We start from the raw sequence: 15,424 nt of genomic DNA on the forward strand, positions 1-15,424 counted from the left end.
TTGGTTGTAGTGCTACAGGTCACAGTATGCATCTTTTAGGATCAACAAGTTCTAGTTGGTGGTAACAGTTAGAACTGAGAGGAGTGAGAGCAGCAAAAATAGCAGGGGAAGACTGTAGGTCAGGGGTCCCCAAACTACGGCCTGCGGGCCGTATGCGGCCTGCCGAGGGTATTTCTCCGGCCCGCGCGGCCTGGCCTGGCCACGCCCACCCAGCAAAGCTCTGCCCATTGCGGGCACCCTCTGCTTCGGCCGCTCTGCCTGTGTGCAGGGGCTTGTTTTCCCGGTGCGGCTGGTAGTAGAGCAGGAGGTGTCTAGTGGCCGTGGAGAGCAGAGCGGCCAGAGCAGAGGGTGTCCAAGATGGGCGGAGCAGTGCCGGGCAGGTGTGGCCAGGGAACGCCGGCGTTCCCTGGCCACGCCCACCCGGTGCCGCTCCGCCCATTGCGAACACCCTCTGCTTTGGCCGTTCTGCCTGTGTGGGAGGGAGAAGCCTCCCAGGTGGGTATTCTGCAGAGCTGAGTGGCCGGAGCAAAGGTTATCCGCAATGGGCGGAGCGGTGTTGGGTGGGCGTGGCCAGGGGACGCTGGCATTCCCTGGCCACACCCACCCGGCGCTCCTCCACCCATCTCGGACACCCTCTGCTCTGGCCGCTCTGCTCTCTGCAGCCACGGGGGCACCTCCTGCTCCACTACCAGCCGCGCCAGGAGAACAAGCCCCTGCAGCACCGCTGTGAAAAGGTTTGGAATATCAGTGCCAAGTTTGCAAGTGAACTATAAATCCCAGCAAATACAACCCCCAAACGCCACCAGTGTTCACATATTGAGTGTCAGCGCCAAGTTTGGTCTAGATCTATCATTGAGTCCACAGTGTTTTATGGAGGCAGGTGAACTACAACTCCAAAACTCAAGGCCAATGCCCACTAAACCCAGTATTTTCTGTTGTTCATGGGAGTTCTGTGTACCAAGACTGGTTCAATTCCATCATTGGTGGAGTTTAGAATGCTCTTTGATTGCAGGTGAACTATAAATCCCAGCAAATACAACCACCAAACGCCACCAGTGTTCACATTTGGGCATATTGAGTATCAGTGCCAAGTTTGGTCCAGATCCATCATTGTTTGAGTCCACAGTGATCTCTGGATGTAGGTGAACTACAACTCTAAAACCAAAGGACACTGCGCACCAAACAATTCCAATATTTTCTGTTGGTCATGGGAGAACTGTGTGTCAAGTTTGGTTCAATTCCATCGTTGATGGGGTTCAGAATGTTCTTTGATTATAGGTAAACTATAAATCCCAGCAACTACAACTCCCAAATGACAAAATCATTTTTTTTTAGTGAAGGACATACATTGGGTTGTTAGGTTCCAGTGCTTTTTGAGTTCTGTTAATCCCACAAACGAACATTACATTTTTTTATATAGATTTATTTCCTATATTTATACCCTGCCCTTCTCCCCCCCCCCAAAAAAAGGGGACTCATGCTTACATATTCCAAAAACCACTTTCAAAAAGACAGAAAATAGAATGTTTTCCTCATTTTAATTGGAACTATTTTATCTTCAGAAATGCTAAAAGCATGCTTTATGTTCAGATTGTAACAATAAAAATACATGATGCATATCAGATATTTACATTACGATTCATAACAGTAGCAAAATAGAACATGTGCAGTGTGCATAGGAATTTGGTCATCGTTTTTTAAAAAAAACTATAGTCCGGCCCTCCAACGGTCTGGGGGATAGTAATCCGGCCTCCCGTTTAAAAAGTTTGAGGACCCCTACTGTAGGAGATCCTATCTATATCTGATGAAGACATCTATCTTGAGCCAACTAAATTGCCTGGAGACTTATAGCTCTCTCCCTGTCCAAACAAAAACAAACACCTAGTAATAAAAGAAGCTTTTCTATATTGACAGAATAAGTTAAAGGTAAAGGCTTTCCCTGACATTAAGTCTAGTCGTGTCCGACTCTGGGGACTGGTGCTCATCTCGATTTCCAAGCCAAAGAGCCAGCGTTGTCCATAGATGCCTCCAAGGTCACATGGCCAGCATGACAGTATGGAGCTTTGTTACCTTCCCACCGGAGCTGTACCTATTGATCTACTTTTTGCAGCCCACTGTTCACATAGCATGTTTTCAAACAACTAGGTTGGCAGAAGCTGGGCCTAACAGCCGGAGCTCACCCCATTTCCCGGATTTGAACCAGCGACCTTTTGATCAGCAAGTTCAGCAGCTCATCGGTTTAACCCACTGCACCACCGAGGAGTTTCTTTTGAAAATAGCCCCTTCCTATCCACATTTCTGGGCTACAAAGGAGAGAAATTCTCAGAGAGACTGTACTTGATTTATAAAACTACCAAGCATGATGAAGGACAAGTGTAGGTACACAGCAAATGCTGTGGTTTGATGAAGGTGCTGCATTAATAACTTTCCAGCATAAATGCTTCTTTTTTAAAAAGGTCTCTATGAAGCCAGTTGAGTATCATGAGGTCTACGTGACAGAAGCAGATTGGCCTTATTTACTACTGATCCTATCCATGCTCTTGATATAATTAGGAGTGAGGGCACCTTCCCTTGTTCTGCTCATGCATGAAAAAGTAGTGGTGGAGTATAGTAATTTTCATGTACAATGCAGATAAAAGTTTAAGCAAGGCATGGACAACTGCAGTGGTCCCAAAGCCCATTTTCCTGACCTGAGATACTGGAAGTCATATACACTGGGGAAAAAATCTAACAACCAAGCAAGCAAAGCACAGAAAATGGAGGAATTCAATTTCTGTTTTTGAATGGGAGGTGTCTAAGATCTGTTTAAAAGATCAATTGGTGCTCCTGGACGCATTCAGAAGAGAGAATTCACCCTTTATTTTTCATTGGAAAAAGAGAAGTCAAGAATAGGAACGTGCTACGTTAGGTTGGCCATTCCCACAAGGAAAAATGAGTAATTTAAGCATTTCCCACCCACTGTCAAGAATCTTTTAAAACGATGTCACTTTTGAAGAGGTCTTGTAGGGGGAGAACGTTTTGGCAGCTGGGGTGATGGTGATCTCATCTGGCTTGGCCTGTATGGCATGGGGCTGATGGGAGCCAGGAGAGATTTGGGGAGTTATAGCTTTCCAAGATACTCTTCTGGCTGCTCTGCTACCCACTAGGTAATGGTGAAAGAGTGGAGGGAGTGTTAGATCAGTGTTTCACAACCTGGGGGTTGGAACCCCTGAGGTTGCAAGGGGTTGCCAGAGGGGTCGCCAAAGACCATCAGAAAACACTGTATTTTCTGTTGGTTATGGATGTTCTGTGTAGGAAGTTTGGTCAAATTCTATCATTGGTGGGGCTCCGAATGCACTTTGATTGTAGGTAAACTATAAGTCCCAGCAACTACAATTTCCAAATGTCAAGATATATTTTTCCCAAACTCCACCAGTGTTCACATTTGAGCATATTGAGTATCCGTGCCAAGTTTGGTCCAGCTCCATCATTGTTTGAGTCCACAGTGCTCTCTGGAGGTAGGTGAACTACATCTCCAAAACTCGAGGTCAATGCCCAGTAAACTCTTGCAGTATTTTTTGTTGGTCACAGGAGTCCTGTGTGCCAAGTTTGGTTCAATTCCATTGCTGGTGGAGTTCAGAATGCTCTTTGATTGTAAGTTAACTCTAAATCCCAGCAACTACAACTCCTAAATGACAAAATCAATCAACTCCCAACCCCAGCAGTATTCAAATTTGTGCATATTGGGTATTTGTGTTAAATTTGGTTCAGTGAAAGAAAATACATCCTACATATCAGATACTTACATTACTGTTTATAATAGTAGCAAAAATTCAGTTATGAAGTAGCAATGAAAATAATTGTATGGTTGGGGTCACCACAACATGAGGAACTGTGTTAAGGGGAATTGTGGGAGTTGAAGTCCAAAACACCTGGAAGTCCAAAACACCTGAAAGTCCAAAACATCTGGGCCAAACTTTGCCCATGCCTGCTATAGCCTTATCACCTTTGTTTTCTTATCCCAATGATGTAGATGTCATGTTCTGGCTATCAGAACATAGCTTGTGACCATGATCCTTCTGGCTGGGCTGCCCTGCACAGACCATCCTGGCATGGGTGGGTAGCAAATAGGCATTTCTTTTTTGCAGGGGCAAGAGAAGCCCTTGATTCGATTCAAAGACTAGGCTAGGGGGAAATGAGAAAGGAGGTTTTGTTTGTTGGGTTTTCAAACAGTCATGACATCTCTTTGCTGTTTTGACTTTCTTCCAGCATTAAATGTTCTTTCCAACCTTAGTTAGACAAATTTGAAGAAGTCGAGGCCCCACTTTGCTCACCTTGGTGTGCATAAACACAATATAGCAATTTAGCAACTCTGGATAGAGTCAGCTAGTATTGTGACATGGATGAGACCTGACCACTCTGTACGTCGATGATGGGATGTGGTGCATCCCTCCCCCTGCCCCTGTGAGCCATGTGTTGTGCACCTAGTCACGTTTTCTCCATTAAGAATACCAAGAAAACAATTGTGGGAAGCACAATGGACACAAAAAAAATGGGGGGAGTAGATTGTAGCCTGGGGAGCTGGCATTAAACCCATTGAAGCCAATCAGACAGCTTGAATCTCAAAAGACAATTCTGAGGTGAGCCTTGTGAAAAGAAATGAGCCTCATGGGAGCTTTATACTTATTACCATTGTATTGCTTCGTGAGTCACTGTTCTTTCTCTAGCCTCTTTCTCCTGCTGTAAGGGGTTTGCCTGTCTTGCACGAAGTGTAGATTGTCTTGCCCCTTGAATGCTGGAGAGGGAGCCACCGCACCAGGCCCCTGACAGTTGCAGCCAAAAAGATGAATGATAGTAAGACTGCTTAACTCAGAATTTAAAGGACTAAAGCTACATCTACACTGCCATATAAAATCCAGGTTATCTGCCTTGAACAGGATTACATGGCAGTCTAGACGCATATAACCAGCTAAAAGCAGATAATCTGGATTATATAGCAGTGACGATGGGGCCTACATTGGAAGTCAAGTGATTGCATGGCATCCATCAGACAGAAATTAGGAAAGTTACTGCTTTACAACTACATTGCTGGATGTTTTTTCTCGTTGTTGTAGTAGTGCACAATTTAACTTACTCTGTTGGTCTTCAGTCCTGTCGGCATAGGGGTTTAACCCACTGCGCTACCGAGAGCTCCATTGTTCATGTTGTGACTCTGTATGTTTTGCTACTGTTGTTTGGAAACTGCCCTGAGTCTCCCCGGGGAAATAGAGCGGTATATAAATAAAGTTTATTATTATTATTATTATTATTATTATTATTATGCGACTCATCTATAGCAGCTACAAATACAGAATGTGTGGGGGAGTTGTGGGCCAAAAAATATCACTGTATCATTTCCACACTTGCTTCATAGAATCTACATGGGGTTGCCATGACCCTTCCCTAATCTGAACAGACCTCTGTGTGGCAGGTTGTTAGTTGTGTTACCAGTCCGAATACAGGATGGGCGCCTACTGCTTCAGTTTTTACCAGATCATAGATCAGAAGTCGTCATGGTATCACTTTCTGGTCCAGATTCTGCTAATAACAGGAGTCTCATTGGCAGAATCTGGATCAGCGAAGAGGTAACATAATTGGAGCTACAGGAGCCCAGTCCTAAAGGCACCCGTCAGATCTGATCTTGGAAGCTAAGCAGGATCAACTCTAGCTAGTACTTGTATGGGAGACCTATCAATGAATACTATGTGCTATGGGCTATATTTTAGTCCGAGGATTCCTTGTGTAACAAAACCTCATGATAAATTCATGGGACTGCCATAACTTGAAGGCATATACATCCACACAAAGGAGCTCCATCCCTTACTCAACCTTGCAATCCTATGTTAAAGAACAACTCCCTGTGTGAAGATACTTCCTGCTTGCAGAATAATAATAAAGAAAAGCAGGGAGGTGCACCTTGATGTCCTTTGGCAGTGAGGGGCTCGATGGATGCCATAAGCAGCACCGGATTTTGAACAAATCAGGTCCTGTGCTAGTTAAGTTATGAGGCCCTTTACTTGGACCTTGAAGGAGGTTGGCCCGGTAGGCCTACTCTTCCTGTTTTTGGCACACTCCCATCAACTATCAACACTATCATTATATCCGGAATTGCTCTGAAACAGAATGCCTTCCAGTTTAGAATTGCACCACATAAGAGAAATCCACTGTAAAAATTCTTTGGCAGGAAGATGCCCCCCCCCCCCCCCCGGGTCAACAGGGCCCTGTGCTTAATAAGCACAATGATAAATCTGGCTCACAGCCTTCCCTACTATGGTTAGAGGCACCATATCTCTGTTTTTATTACATGGCCATCTCTAAATACAGCACTTTACATATGTTTGAATGTACAAATTTGTGTCTTTCATCTTTTTTGGATTTATTTATTTATTGTGTCAGAAGCAAATTGAAAATACAGTTATAATGTTAAAAAAAAAAACCACCACAAAGTTAAAAACTTGGCATTGTGCTAAATTTCCTTTGACCAGAAGCTGGCCATCTGGAATGCCTTTGGTGTCTCTGTGAGAAGGTCCTCCATTGTGCATTTGGTGGGGGTCAGACTACATTGCAGTAGGTGGCCTGTGGTTTGTTTTTCTCCACACTCGCATGTTGTGGTTTCCACTTTGTAGCCCCATTTCTTAAGATTGGCTCTGCATCTTGTGGTGCCAGAGTGCAGTCTGTTCAGCACCTTCAAAATCATCCAGTCTTTTGTGTGCCCAGGAGCAAATTTCTCATTCAGTCTCAGCCACTGATTGAGGTTCCAGGTTTTAGCCTGCCACTTTTGGACTCTTGCTTGCTGAGGTGTTCCTGTGAGTGTCTCTTTAGATCTTAGAAAGCAGTTTCTTGATTTAAGACATTGGCATGCTGGCTGGTATCCAAACTGAGGATGGGCCGAGATGTCAATGCCTTGGTCCTTTCATTGCTGGCTGCTACTTCCTGGTAGATGTCAAGTGGTGCGATGCTGGCTAAACAGGAACATTTTTCCAATCGTGCAGGGTGTAGGCATCCTGTGATAATGTGGCATGTCTTGGTAAAAGCCACATCCACTGTTTTAGAGTGGTGAGATGTTTTCCACACTGGACATGCATATTCCACAGCAGAGTAGCAAAGCACAAGGGCAGATGTCTTCACTGTGTCTGGTTGTGATCCCCAGGTTGTGCCAGTCAACTTTCATACAATATTATTTCTAGCGCTCACTTTTTGCTTGATATTCAAGTAGTGCTTCTTGTAAGTCAGAGCATGGCCCAGAGTAACTCTCAGGTATTTTGGTATGCTGTAATGCTTCAGTGAGATTTCTTCTTGAAGCATCTTTTCTGGATGATGCATTTCCTTTTTTTAACCACTGTTTTAAGTGAAAACTAGCATCAGTATATGCTCTGAAGGGGGGGGGGGTGGAGGGAGAGAGGGGAAAGCTTTATTGATTTGCTGAAGACATTGCCTTGCTGACTACAGTATCATCTTGACTTGCCTCAACTTGTGTTTTATATCCTGGATTACCCACCCAAGTTGTTGGTATTTTTGTTTGTATTGATTGGGCCCAGTAACTTCATTTTTTGATGTACCACAACATTCCATAAATTTGATGGGTTAAAAATAAGAGAACTCTGGGTCTGTTCATTCCAAAGTTAACCACTTGTCAAGCATGAATGTTCCAATGGGAAATCTGTTCCATAGAAATCACCCCAGCTTATCTTTGGCTGGTTCATGTCAGCATAAATTATTTTGCAACTAGTACAAGGGAATGCCAAAATAGTTCCTTTTAAGCTTCTTTCCATAAATATGATTAACTCCAGAGGGCAGTATGGTAATAGTTCTGAGTAGGGATTGGGGAAAGACTTAATAACTAGAATGTTTATGAAGCTGGAAAACAAATTTTTCATCAGAGCTAGTTAAAATGAGGATTGGGATGGAAGGGAAGAATGCATTTGAAAATATAAGTAATATTTCTCCTTGTGCTGTCAGAAGGAAAATATTTCAGGAGCCGTCTTTGGAATGTTCTTGTTTAACATAAAAGTACTTGTGGTGGAAAAGTCAAACAATGTTAGGGTGGGTGCGCAAAATGTTCATTTCCTTGGAGTCAGGAAGTTTTCAGATTTTTTTTTTTGACAGAATCTGCAAAAAAGGTTTTTGTTTTTTGTTTTTTTTTTAAAAAAAACATTTTCAATCAAATCAAGGCTTTGTAAAGGTGGTATTGTTTAAATTGTGGTTTTCAGGCCACTCCTGAAATGGTTAAACTCCAGTATGATTAAACTAGCCTTTTCTGTTTTTACAGAGAAAATGGCACATCTGGGTGGTATGAGCTTCCATTTCATCCAGAAATTAATACATTGAACGTGACCCTCTAGATGTTTTTGCCTACCATTTCCATCAGTCTGTACCAGTATAACCAATGGTGAAGAATGATGGGATCTGTAATCAAAAATGGGGAAAAGAACCCGAGCAATCTCCTCTTCATTCCAACACCTTCAAACTGGACTAGAAGTTCTAAGTTTCTTCAGAAGCTTATGAAGGGTTTTTGAAATTACACCAGGAAGTAATAAAGGACAGTTTTCCTAACTGAGCTCTCTCACTACTCCCAGTATTTCTTTGTAACTTGGAGTGTAGTAGTAGCTATGTTAAGTCTGTGCTAGGATGCAGTTCTTGTTCACAGGCAGTTGTGAGGTCCAAAAAATCAGACCAGTTGCCTGTATCCATGTGCAGTCTAGAACATACCTAGACAGGTTCCTCAGTCACTCAAAAGGGTTCTTCAGAGAAAAAAGATGACACAGTGGATATCTTTAAGTCTGACAATATGAATATCATATAATGAATGGAGAAAAGGTTGGGATAAGGGAAGCTGTCTTCTCAAGTTCCTCATAAATAAAAGCAGCAATATACAAAGTAGACAAGGTAGTGCTATACCACACCATAGACTATTACTGTAGTATTCCCATACCTGTGGGATCAGTACCTGTGGTTTCACCTACCTGCATCTGCCAAAATAATGTCCTCTTCTGAACTTTTCTAGGTCCTCCAACACAATTCTATGAAACTTTCTTGTGGAAATAAATCATTGGAATAGGGTTTGCTACAGTGCCCACTTTCCTGTTTTCATGGTAAGTTCAGTAACATATCCCTCATGGATTTTTACTGTATATCACATGCCCTGGAATTTAACATCTCCTCTTCACATATTTCAGTTCCACTCTACTAAAGATGTAATTCTTGCACATTTTCTTCGAAAATAAAGCATGAAGCAACTCTGGCATTTTTCTTGCTCCTGCAATAAGGTTTTGAAAACCATACAAAATTTGGCTGTGACTGTTTTGCGCAGAAAGCCTTTTTCACCCAGAAGTATTGTTTTCTGCATAAAAATGTCATTTGGAGCTTGTTGTGTGTAGAATTCGCACATGGTTGATTTGCATAAAATCATGATTTGTTTTGCAGGAAAGAGTTTTTTCTATTCAGAAAATAATATTTCTGCAAAGAAATATTGCTTTCTATGGAGAAAATACTGAGAGTTTTCTTTTATGCCAAGTTCTTGTTTTCTGTGCTAAACAACCACTTGTGAATTCTGCACAGAATAAATCCCAAATGCCCAAGATTTTTGTTAGTACTCCAGAATTCATTCCGCTTGTCAGAATAATTTGTCATTTGTGGGTTTTGGAAAGCTTTGTTTTTTGAATATTTTCAAATATTCTTCCCACCCCTATATATGAGTGGCTAATTTTTATAGAGAGAAACTTACTATGATTTGGATCTCTAATTTTTACAGGGTGGGAGAGTGTTCACTATTCCAGCAAAGTAAAGAAAACAAGGCTTGCCTGTCAGAAAATCACAGCCTAGATGTAGAAGACAATAAGCAGAGACAGGTGGGCTGGTGTGCTCATCTCAGGAACCTCTTTTAAAATGAATTGTTATTCCTCAATTGCATTGTATGATTTCATTATTGAAAGCCGTCTATCTAGATTATCATCATCATTCTCATCTGGTGCTATTTTTTAAAAATCCACGTGTACAGATTCCTTCTTTATGTACAGAATATAAGGTGTCTGAAACACTGAGAATTTAGTGGTGTTAGGACAACTGTTTCTCACTGTAACCTCCATCCAGTACAGCTGGCCCAAATAGCACATTTTTACCAAAACACAAGGAGACTGAGTATGGATAACATATTAAGAACATTTCATTTAGGTAGTGCTGTGCCCACAAGGGAAGCAACAGAGATGAGATCAGAGCTTTTCCAGAAATGAAATTTTATTGAAAAAAAAGTATAACAGAATAAACAATTAAATGATTAACTATGAAAGGATTCCCAGAAGAGGGGGAAGAGAGAGAGAGAGAGAGAGCAAACAAGGAGTGGTAGTGTGACTGGGGTACTAGCTAAGTATGATTTCGGTTTCTGAAGAGGAAAAGGAGGAAATTTGCAGTAGACATGTCCGAAGACAGAGACGGAGAGAAAAGGAGAACGTCTTTGGCGTGTTTTGCATGGTGCACTTGATCCAGCAAAAATGTCTAAGTGGCTTCCATTAAATGCATACCTCATACACTATAAAAATAAAATTTAAGATATAATATATTCTTGGAGTGTTGGACTATAATTCTGGAGACCTGGCTTCAATTCCCTGCTCCATCATGGAAACTCACCTTGGGTGAGTCACAAACCTTCAGTCCCAGAAAAACCCACACAAGCCTTAGGTTCACAAAGAATCAGAAATGACTTGAAGGCAAACAAAAACAATTTTTTTAAAAAACCTCTCAGAATTTTCTTAAAACATCAAATAAACAGTTGGAGTATTCAAAAAAAAAGCCCTTAGAAAAGAAAGCCTTGGAAAGCTGTCTTGTGTTGAATCTGACCATTAGTTGACCTATGCCAATATTGTTGACAAGGGTGGATCAACACAGCCCCCAAACCTGGGGCTGACCTGGTCTGCTGTATGACCGATTGGCCTCGAGTATAGTCTTCCCAAGGACTCCTCCAGTCACTGTGCAGGTGGGAAGGAGTCCCCACTGCTCAGTGGTGCTAATTTTGATTCTGTGCCACTGGATGGCCATCATGACCATCCAGTGGTCCCCCACACCCTGTGTTCCAAGCATGACATGAGTCCTGCCAGATGTATCCTGTGATATTTTCTGGGGTGTTGAAGAAAGTGGGGGGGAGGGCCCATATTCCTGGCTGAGATCATGGTATGCAACAGATTCCACTGACTTTGAATAACTATTACCCTAGATCAACCTTATGTGGCATTTGGCTGCTACAGGGCTGATTCTCATCTACACTGACCTAAGTTGTCAGTGTAAATGTGGCCAAGGATAGACGGTAGCTTTTTTCTAACACTGCCCTGAGGCTCCAAGGCTGAATCTGAGGCCTCCTATATAGAAAGCAGGAGCGCTTCAGCTTTGGCTGCTCCACCAGCTGCACCCCTTCTTAGATTTGGAGGACCTGCAGATGGTAGTACACATACTGGTAACCTCAAGGTTGGACTTCTGCAGTGTGCTTTGGCTACCCTTGTATCAAGTTCAGAAATTCCAATTGGTTCAAAATACAGCAGCCAGATTGGTTACAGGAACATCTAAGAGTGAGCATATTACACCTATGCTAAAGTCACTCCACTGGCAGCCAATTAGTATATGGGCAAACTACAAGGTGATGGTTTTGACCTTTAATGCCCTACTTGGTTTGGGTCCAGGTTACCTAAAGGATGGTCTTCTGCCATACAATTTGCCGCACACACTTCGGTCTCCTAGGAGGTGTGTGCTCCAAACAGTCAGAACTCGACTGGCAATCACCAGTCAGGGGACCTTTTCATTGGCTGCCCCAAGGCTCTGGAATGGCCTGCCAGTAGAGCTCCGACAGCTGAATCAGCCATCGGAATTTAAGACACAAGTAAAGACCTGTCGCTTCCAGCAGGCCTACCCAGACAGCCTTTTAACATAAACATGAATTTTAATGAATATTCTTTGTTTAATCTCTTTTGTCTGTTTAAATATGTATTTTATAGAGATACATTTTCGGTATGTAACTTTTATTGAGGTATGTTTTAGTGCGTGTATTTGTAGTGTTTTTGCTATGTTTATGTATTTTATTTGTCCTGTAACCTGCCTCAAGCCATGAGAAGAGGCACGTGAAAAGTAAAATTCTTCTTCTTCTTCTTCTTCTTCTTCTTCTTCTTCTTCTTCTTCTTCTTCTTCTTCTTCTTCTTCTTCTTCCAGTGCTGACCAGAGCATGATGGTATTTTGGGGGCCTTTGTCCAAAAAAAAAAAAAAGAAAAAAGAAAAGAAAAAGAAAAAGAAAAAAGGCTGGTCTATTGTGGCTCTTCTCTATTACTATGATAAACATTATTATTATTTGTGTATCCTTTGTTTAATCTCTGTTTTATATATTTCAATACATTTTTAAAGAAATCTGCTTTATCTTTTATAGAAATACATTTAATATGTGTATTTGTGTTATTGTTACAATGCTTATGTGTTTTAATAATTCTGTAACCCACCTTGAGCCACGAGGGGTAAGAAATAAAATTATTACTATTATTAATACTATGGTTCCTTTTTCCACTTTTGGTGCTCTCATTGTCCTAATAATAATGACTGCGAGTTCTCATTCATTATAAGATAACATAAATGTGGATATTTTCTCTCTCTTCCAGATTATTCTGGATTGGAAATCCCATTATCTCTAGCTTATTTATTTGTCGTGTCAGAACAACCAGTCTAACAGAACAAAGCAAACAAACAGAAAAATACACAACTTGTGAGTTTGGTAGCTGGTTAAATGTCCTTTGACCAGTATCTGGCCACTTGGAGTGCTTCCGGTGTTGCTGCAAGAAGCTCTAGCTAGCATAGCAAGTATGAGGATTGCAGTCCCGCAAGCTCTGTAGAACCACATTTGCCCACAATCTGGGTCAAAGGGTGTCCATTGTTCCATGTAGACTCTGAGGTCCTGCGATCCAAAATAGGGAGGAAAATGTGAGGTTCAAACAAAAAGGTGGCAACATTCCAGCTTTAAAAGCAAGAAAATGGGGCTGGAAGCTCAGAGTTTCAAGAAGTCATCCAAGTAGAGACTGAAAATCTGCAATAGACCCTCGGAGCAGAGCCCAACTATTTTGAATTCTAATCCAATGCCTTCACCACAATGCTTTTATAGGAATCTTTGAACTTGAAAGTCATTGCCAAGCGGGGGATTAAAAAACGCTCTCCCCCTGCCCCCACAGTTCCAGTCCTTAACTAAAACTGCACCCATTGTACCTTGGCAGTTTACATTTTGCCTGGGCTTTTTTCCAGTTATCAAGCACCTGAAACATTTGTCTCAGGTGTGAGTCTTGACAATGTAGCCAATAGCCAACCCAGGAGGATTGTTAGAATGGCTCCGGGGATTACTTAGCACCACACTTATTGCCCACCCGCTCACGTCAGTTCTTCAATCCCAGTAAAATAATCATCAAGAAGCATGGATGAAGAGGCCAGAACATGGGTTGTGGACACATATGAACAGAGAGCGCTTGGGTGACAGAAAGAATTATGTAGTGCCCTGGAGCCAGAATTCACAAAGGCCAGAGCAAGAGGCCATGCCTTTTCATCAAAATATTGGAAACTCCACCAAGCTTTTGGAAGCACGCGGAATGACTCTTGCTACACACACCGACATTAAAAAGGATTTTATAGCTGGGCTTCAATTAGTTGAAGCAAAGGGAAGGGTGCTGAAGGGGGACGAATGCATAATCCACATGTCTTACATTAAATGGCTTTCTCTCTCTCTTCATCTTCAAGGCTTTCGTTCCCATTTGGAATCCTCATATTTGCCTTGCTAAAGCATTTCAGCTAGCCAGCCCACTTTTGGGAATGAATTGGCCTACGCTTGGTATTGCACCCCAGCAAGGGCCGGGGGGAGGTTGTTTTGACTCGCTGTGTCTGGCTTGAGGTATTTAGTTTAATACCAGTAATGTGTGTCACCATTTAGGAGTTATACAAATGGAATTTTCTGTCAGCTCTTCTGTGTATTTCAGGCTGAGTTCCAACAACTGGTTTATATGGATTTAGCTCAAGTAAGACCCAATCTTTAAAGGCTGAGGCCTTCCTGGAGACTCTTTTATGCTATAGATGCACTCTTAGTTCTTCCTGCCCCATCTGAATCTGTTGTTTCCAACTGCAACTTTATTGGGAACCACCTCTGGGTTAGACTACCAGTCCCATCACCCACTGAGAACATGATGAATGGGTTGTGCTGACTGAGCATTATAGGAGTTGTCTTCCCACACCAAGTAGAGTAGAGAAGACCCCAGTTCTCTCATAACATAAATTTCCTTTAAATTCTGCCTGTGACCTCCTAGATATTACCTGTTCAGGAAGTTTTGGAATCAGAATTTGGCATCTCTGGGCCCATACAGATAGGCAAAAAAAGCAGGACTTGTCTCGTTTTTTGCTGGAGACGTCCAAATGATGCCTCTGGTAAAAATAAATTAATTCAGAACAAACCAAGGTTGTCTTCATTTGTTCTGAATTAATTAGATAACCCATTAAATCCGGGTCTTCCTGAAAGGCCCAGGTCTAATGGGGTATTGGGCCTGTGGGATTCACTCCTGGGACTAACTTGGGTGCATCTCTACAGCTGTCCCACACCTTTGCGCTCCTGGGGTTGCAGAAGGTGACCACTCCTCCCCTTCAGTCCCCCCCCCCCATTTCCCCTTACAAGTTATTTAAAAGGTACCTGGCTGCCATAACTTCCCTCCTCACACCCTCCCGGCATGAGAAAATGAGGAAAGTTATGGCAGCTTGGGGGGGGGGGGGGCAGGAGGGATTTTCTTCCTCACCCTTCCCATCTCCTCAGGCATCATTTCCTTATGGCAGAAAGACACGAGGAAGGAAGTTGTGGCAGCCAGGTACCTTTTAAATAGCTTTTAGGGAGAAATTGGGGGTTTTGGAGTGGTTACATGTCATTCCAATTGGGGGCTTTGGGAAAGCCCGGGTTTTTGTTGGGGAGTGGGACCTAAAATCTGCACGAAAGCAGGTTATTTAAACCTTCTTCAGTGTGGATTTTAATCCTGTATAGAAGTGCCTTCTGAATTCATTTCTATCTCATCATCATAGGCTATCACTTGCAACCAAGTATGATTGCCTTCCCAGTGTAGGGTCTTGGTGGTGGGTCTGTAAGTGGCTTTAGAGACCTATTCTTGATCTGCACCATTTCTATCTATGTCAAGCTTGTATGTATAAGAGGAACAGGATCTACCAAATTGGTTCCTATGAAATCTTTTGTTGAGGAATTTAATAGTGAAAGGCTCAGAACAACCTGAAAAATGTCTCTTAATGAATATCAGTAACTGAAGTTTTTTCCAGAATGTTCTGAGAAAAAGGAGCTATATGTTTATAGTGTATAAACCATAGATTAACCCATATTTAGACTTCAGACCCATCTCCAAGATATTCAATT

This window comes from Anolis sagrei, chromosome 2 (assembly GCF_037176765.1).
Source record: "Anolis sagrei isolate rAnoSag1 chromosome 2, rAnoSag1.mat, whole genome shotgun sequence".
In the NCBI taxonomy this organism is placed as follows: domain Eukaryota; kingdom Metazoa; phylum Chordata; class Lepidosauria; order Squamata; family Dactyloidae; genus Anolis; species Anolis sagrei.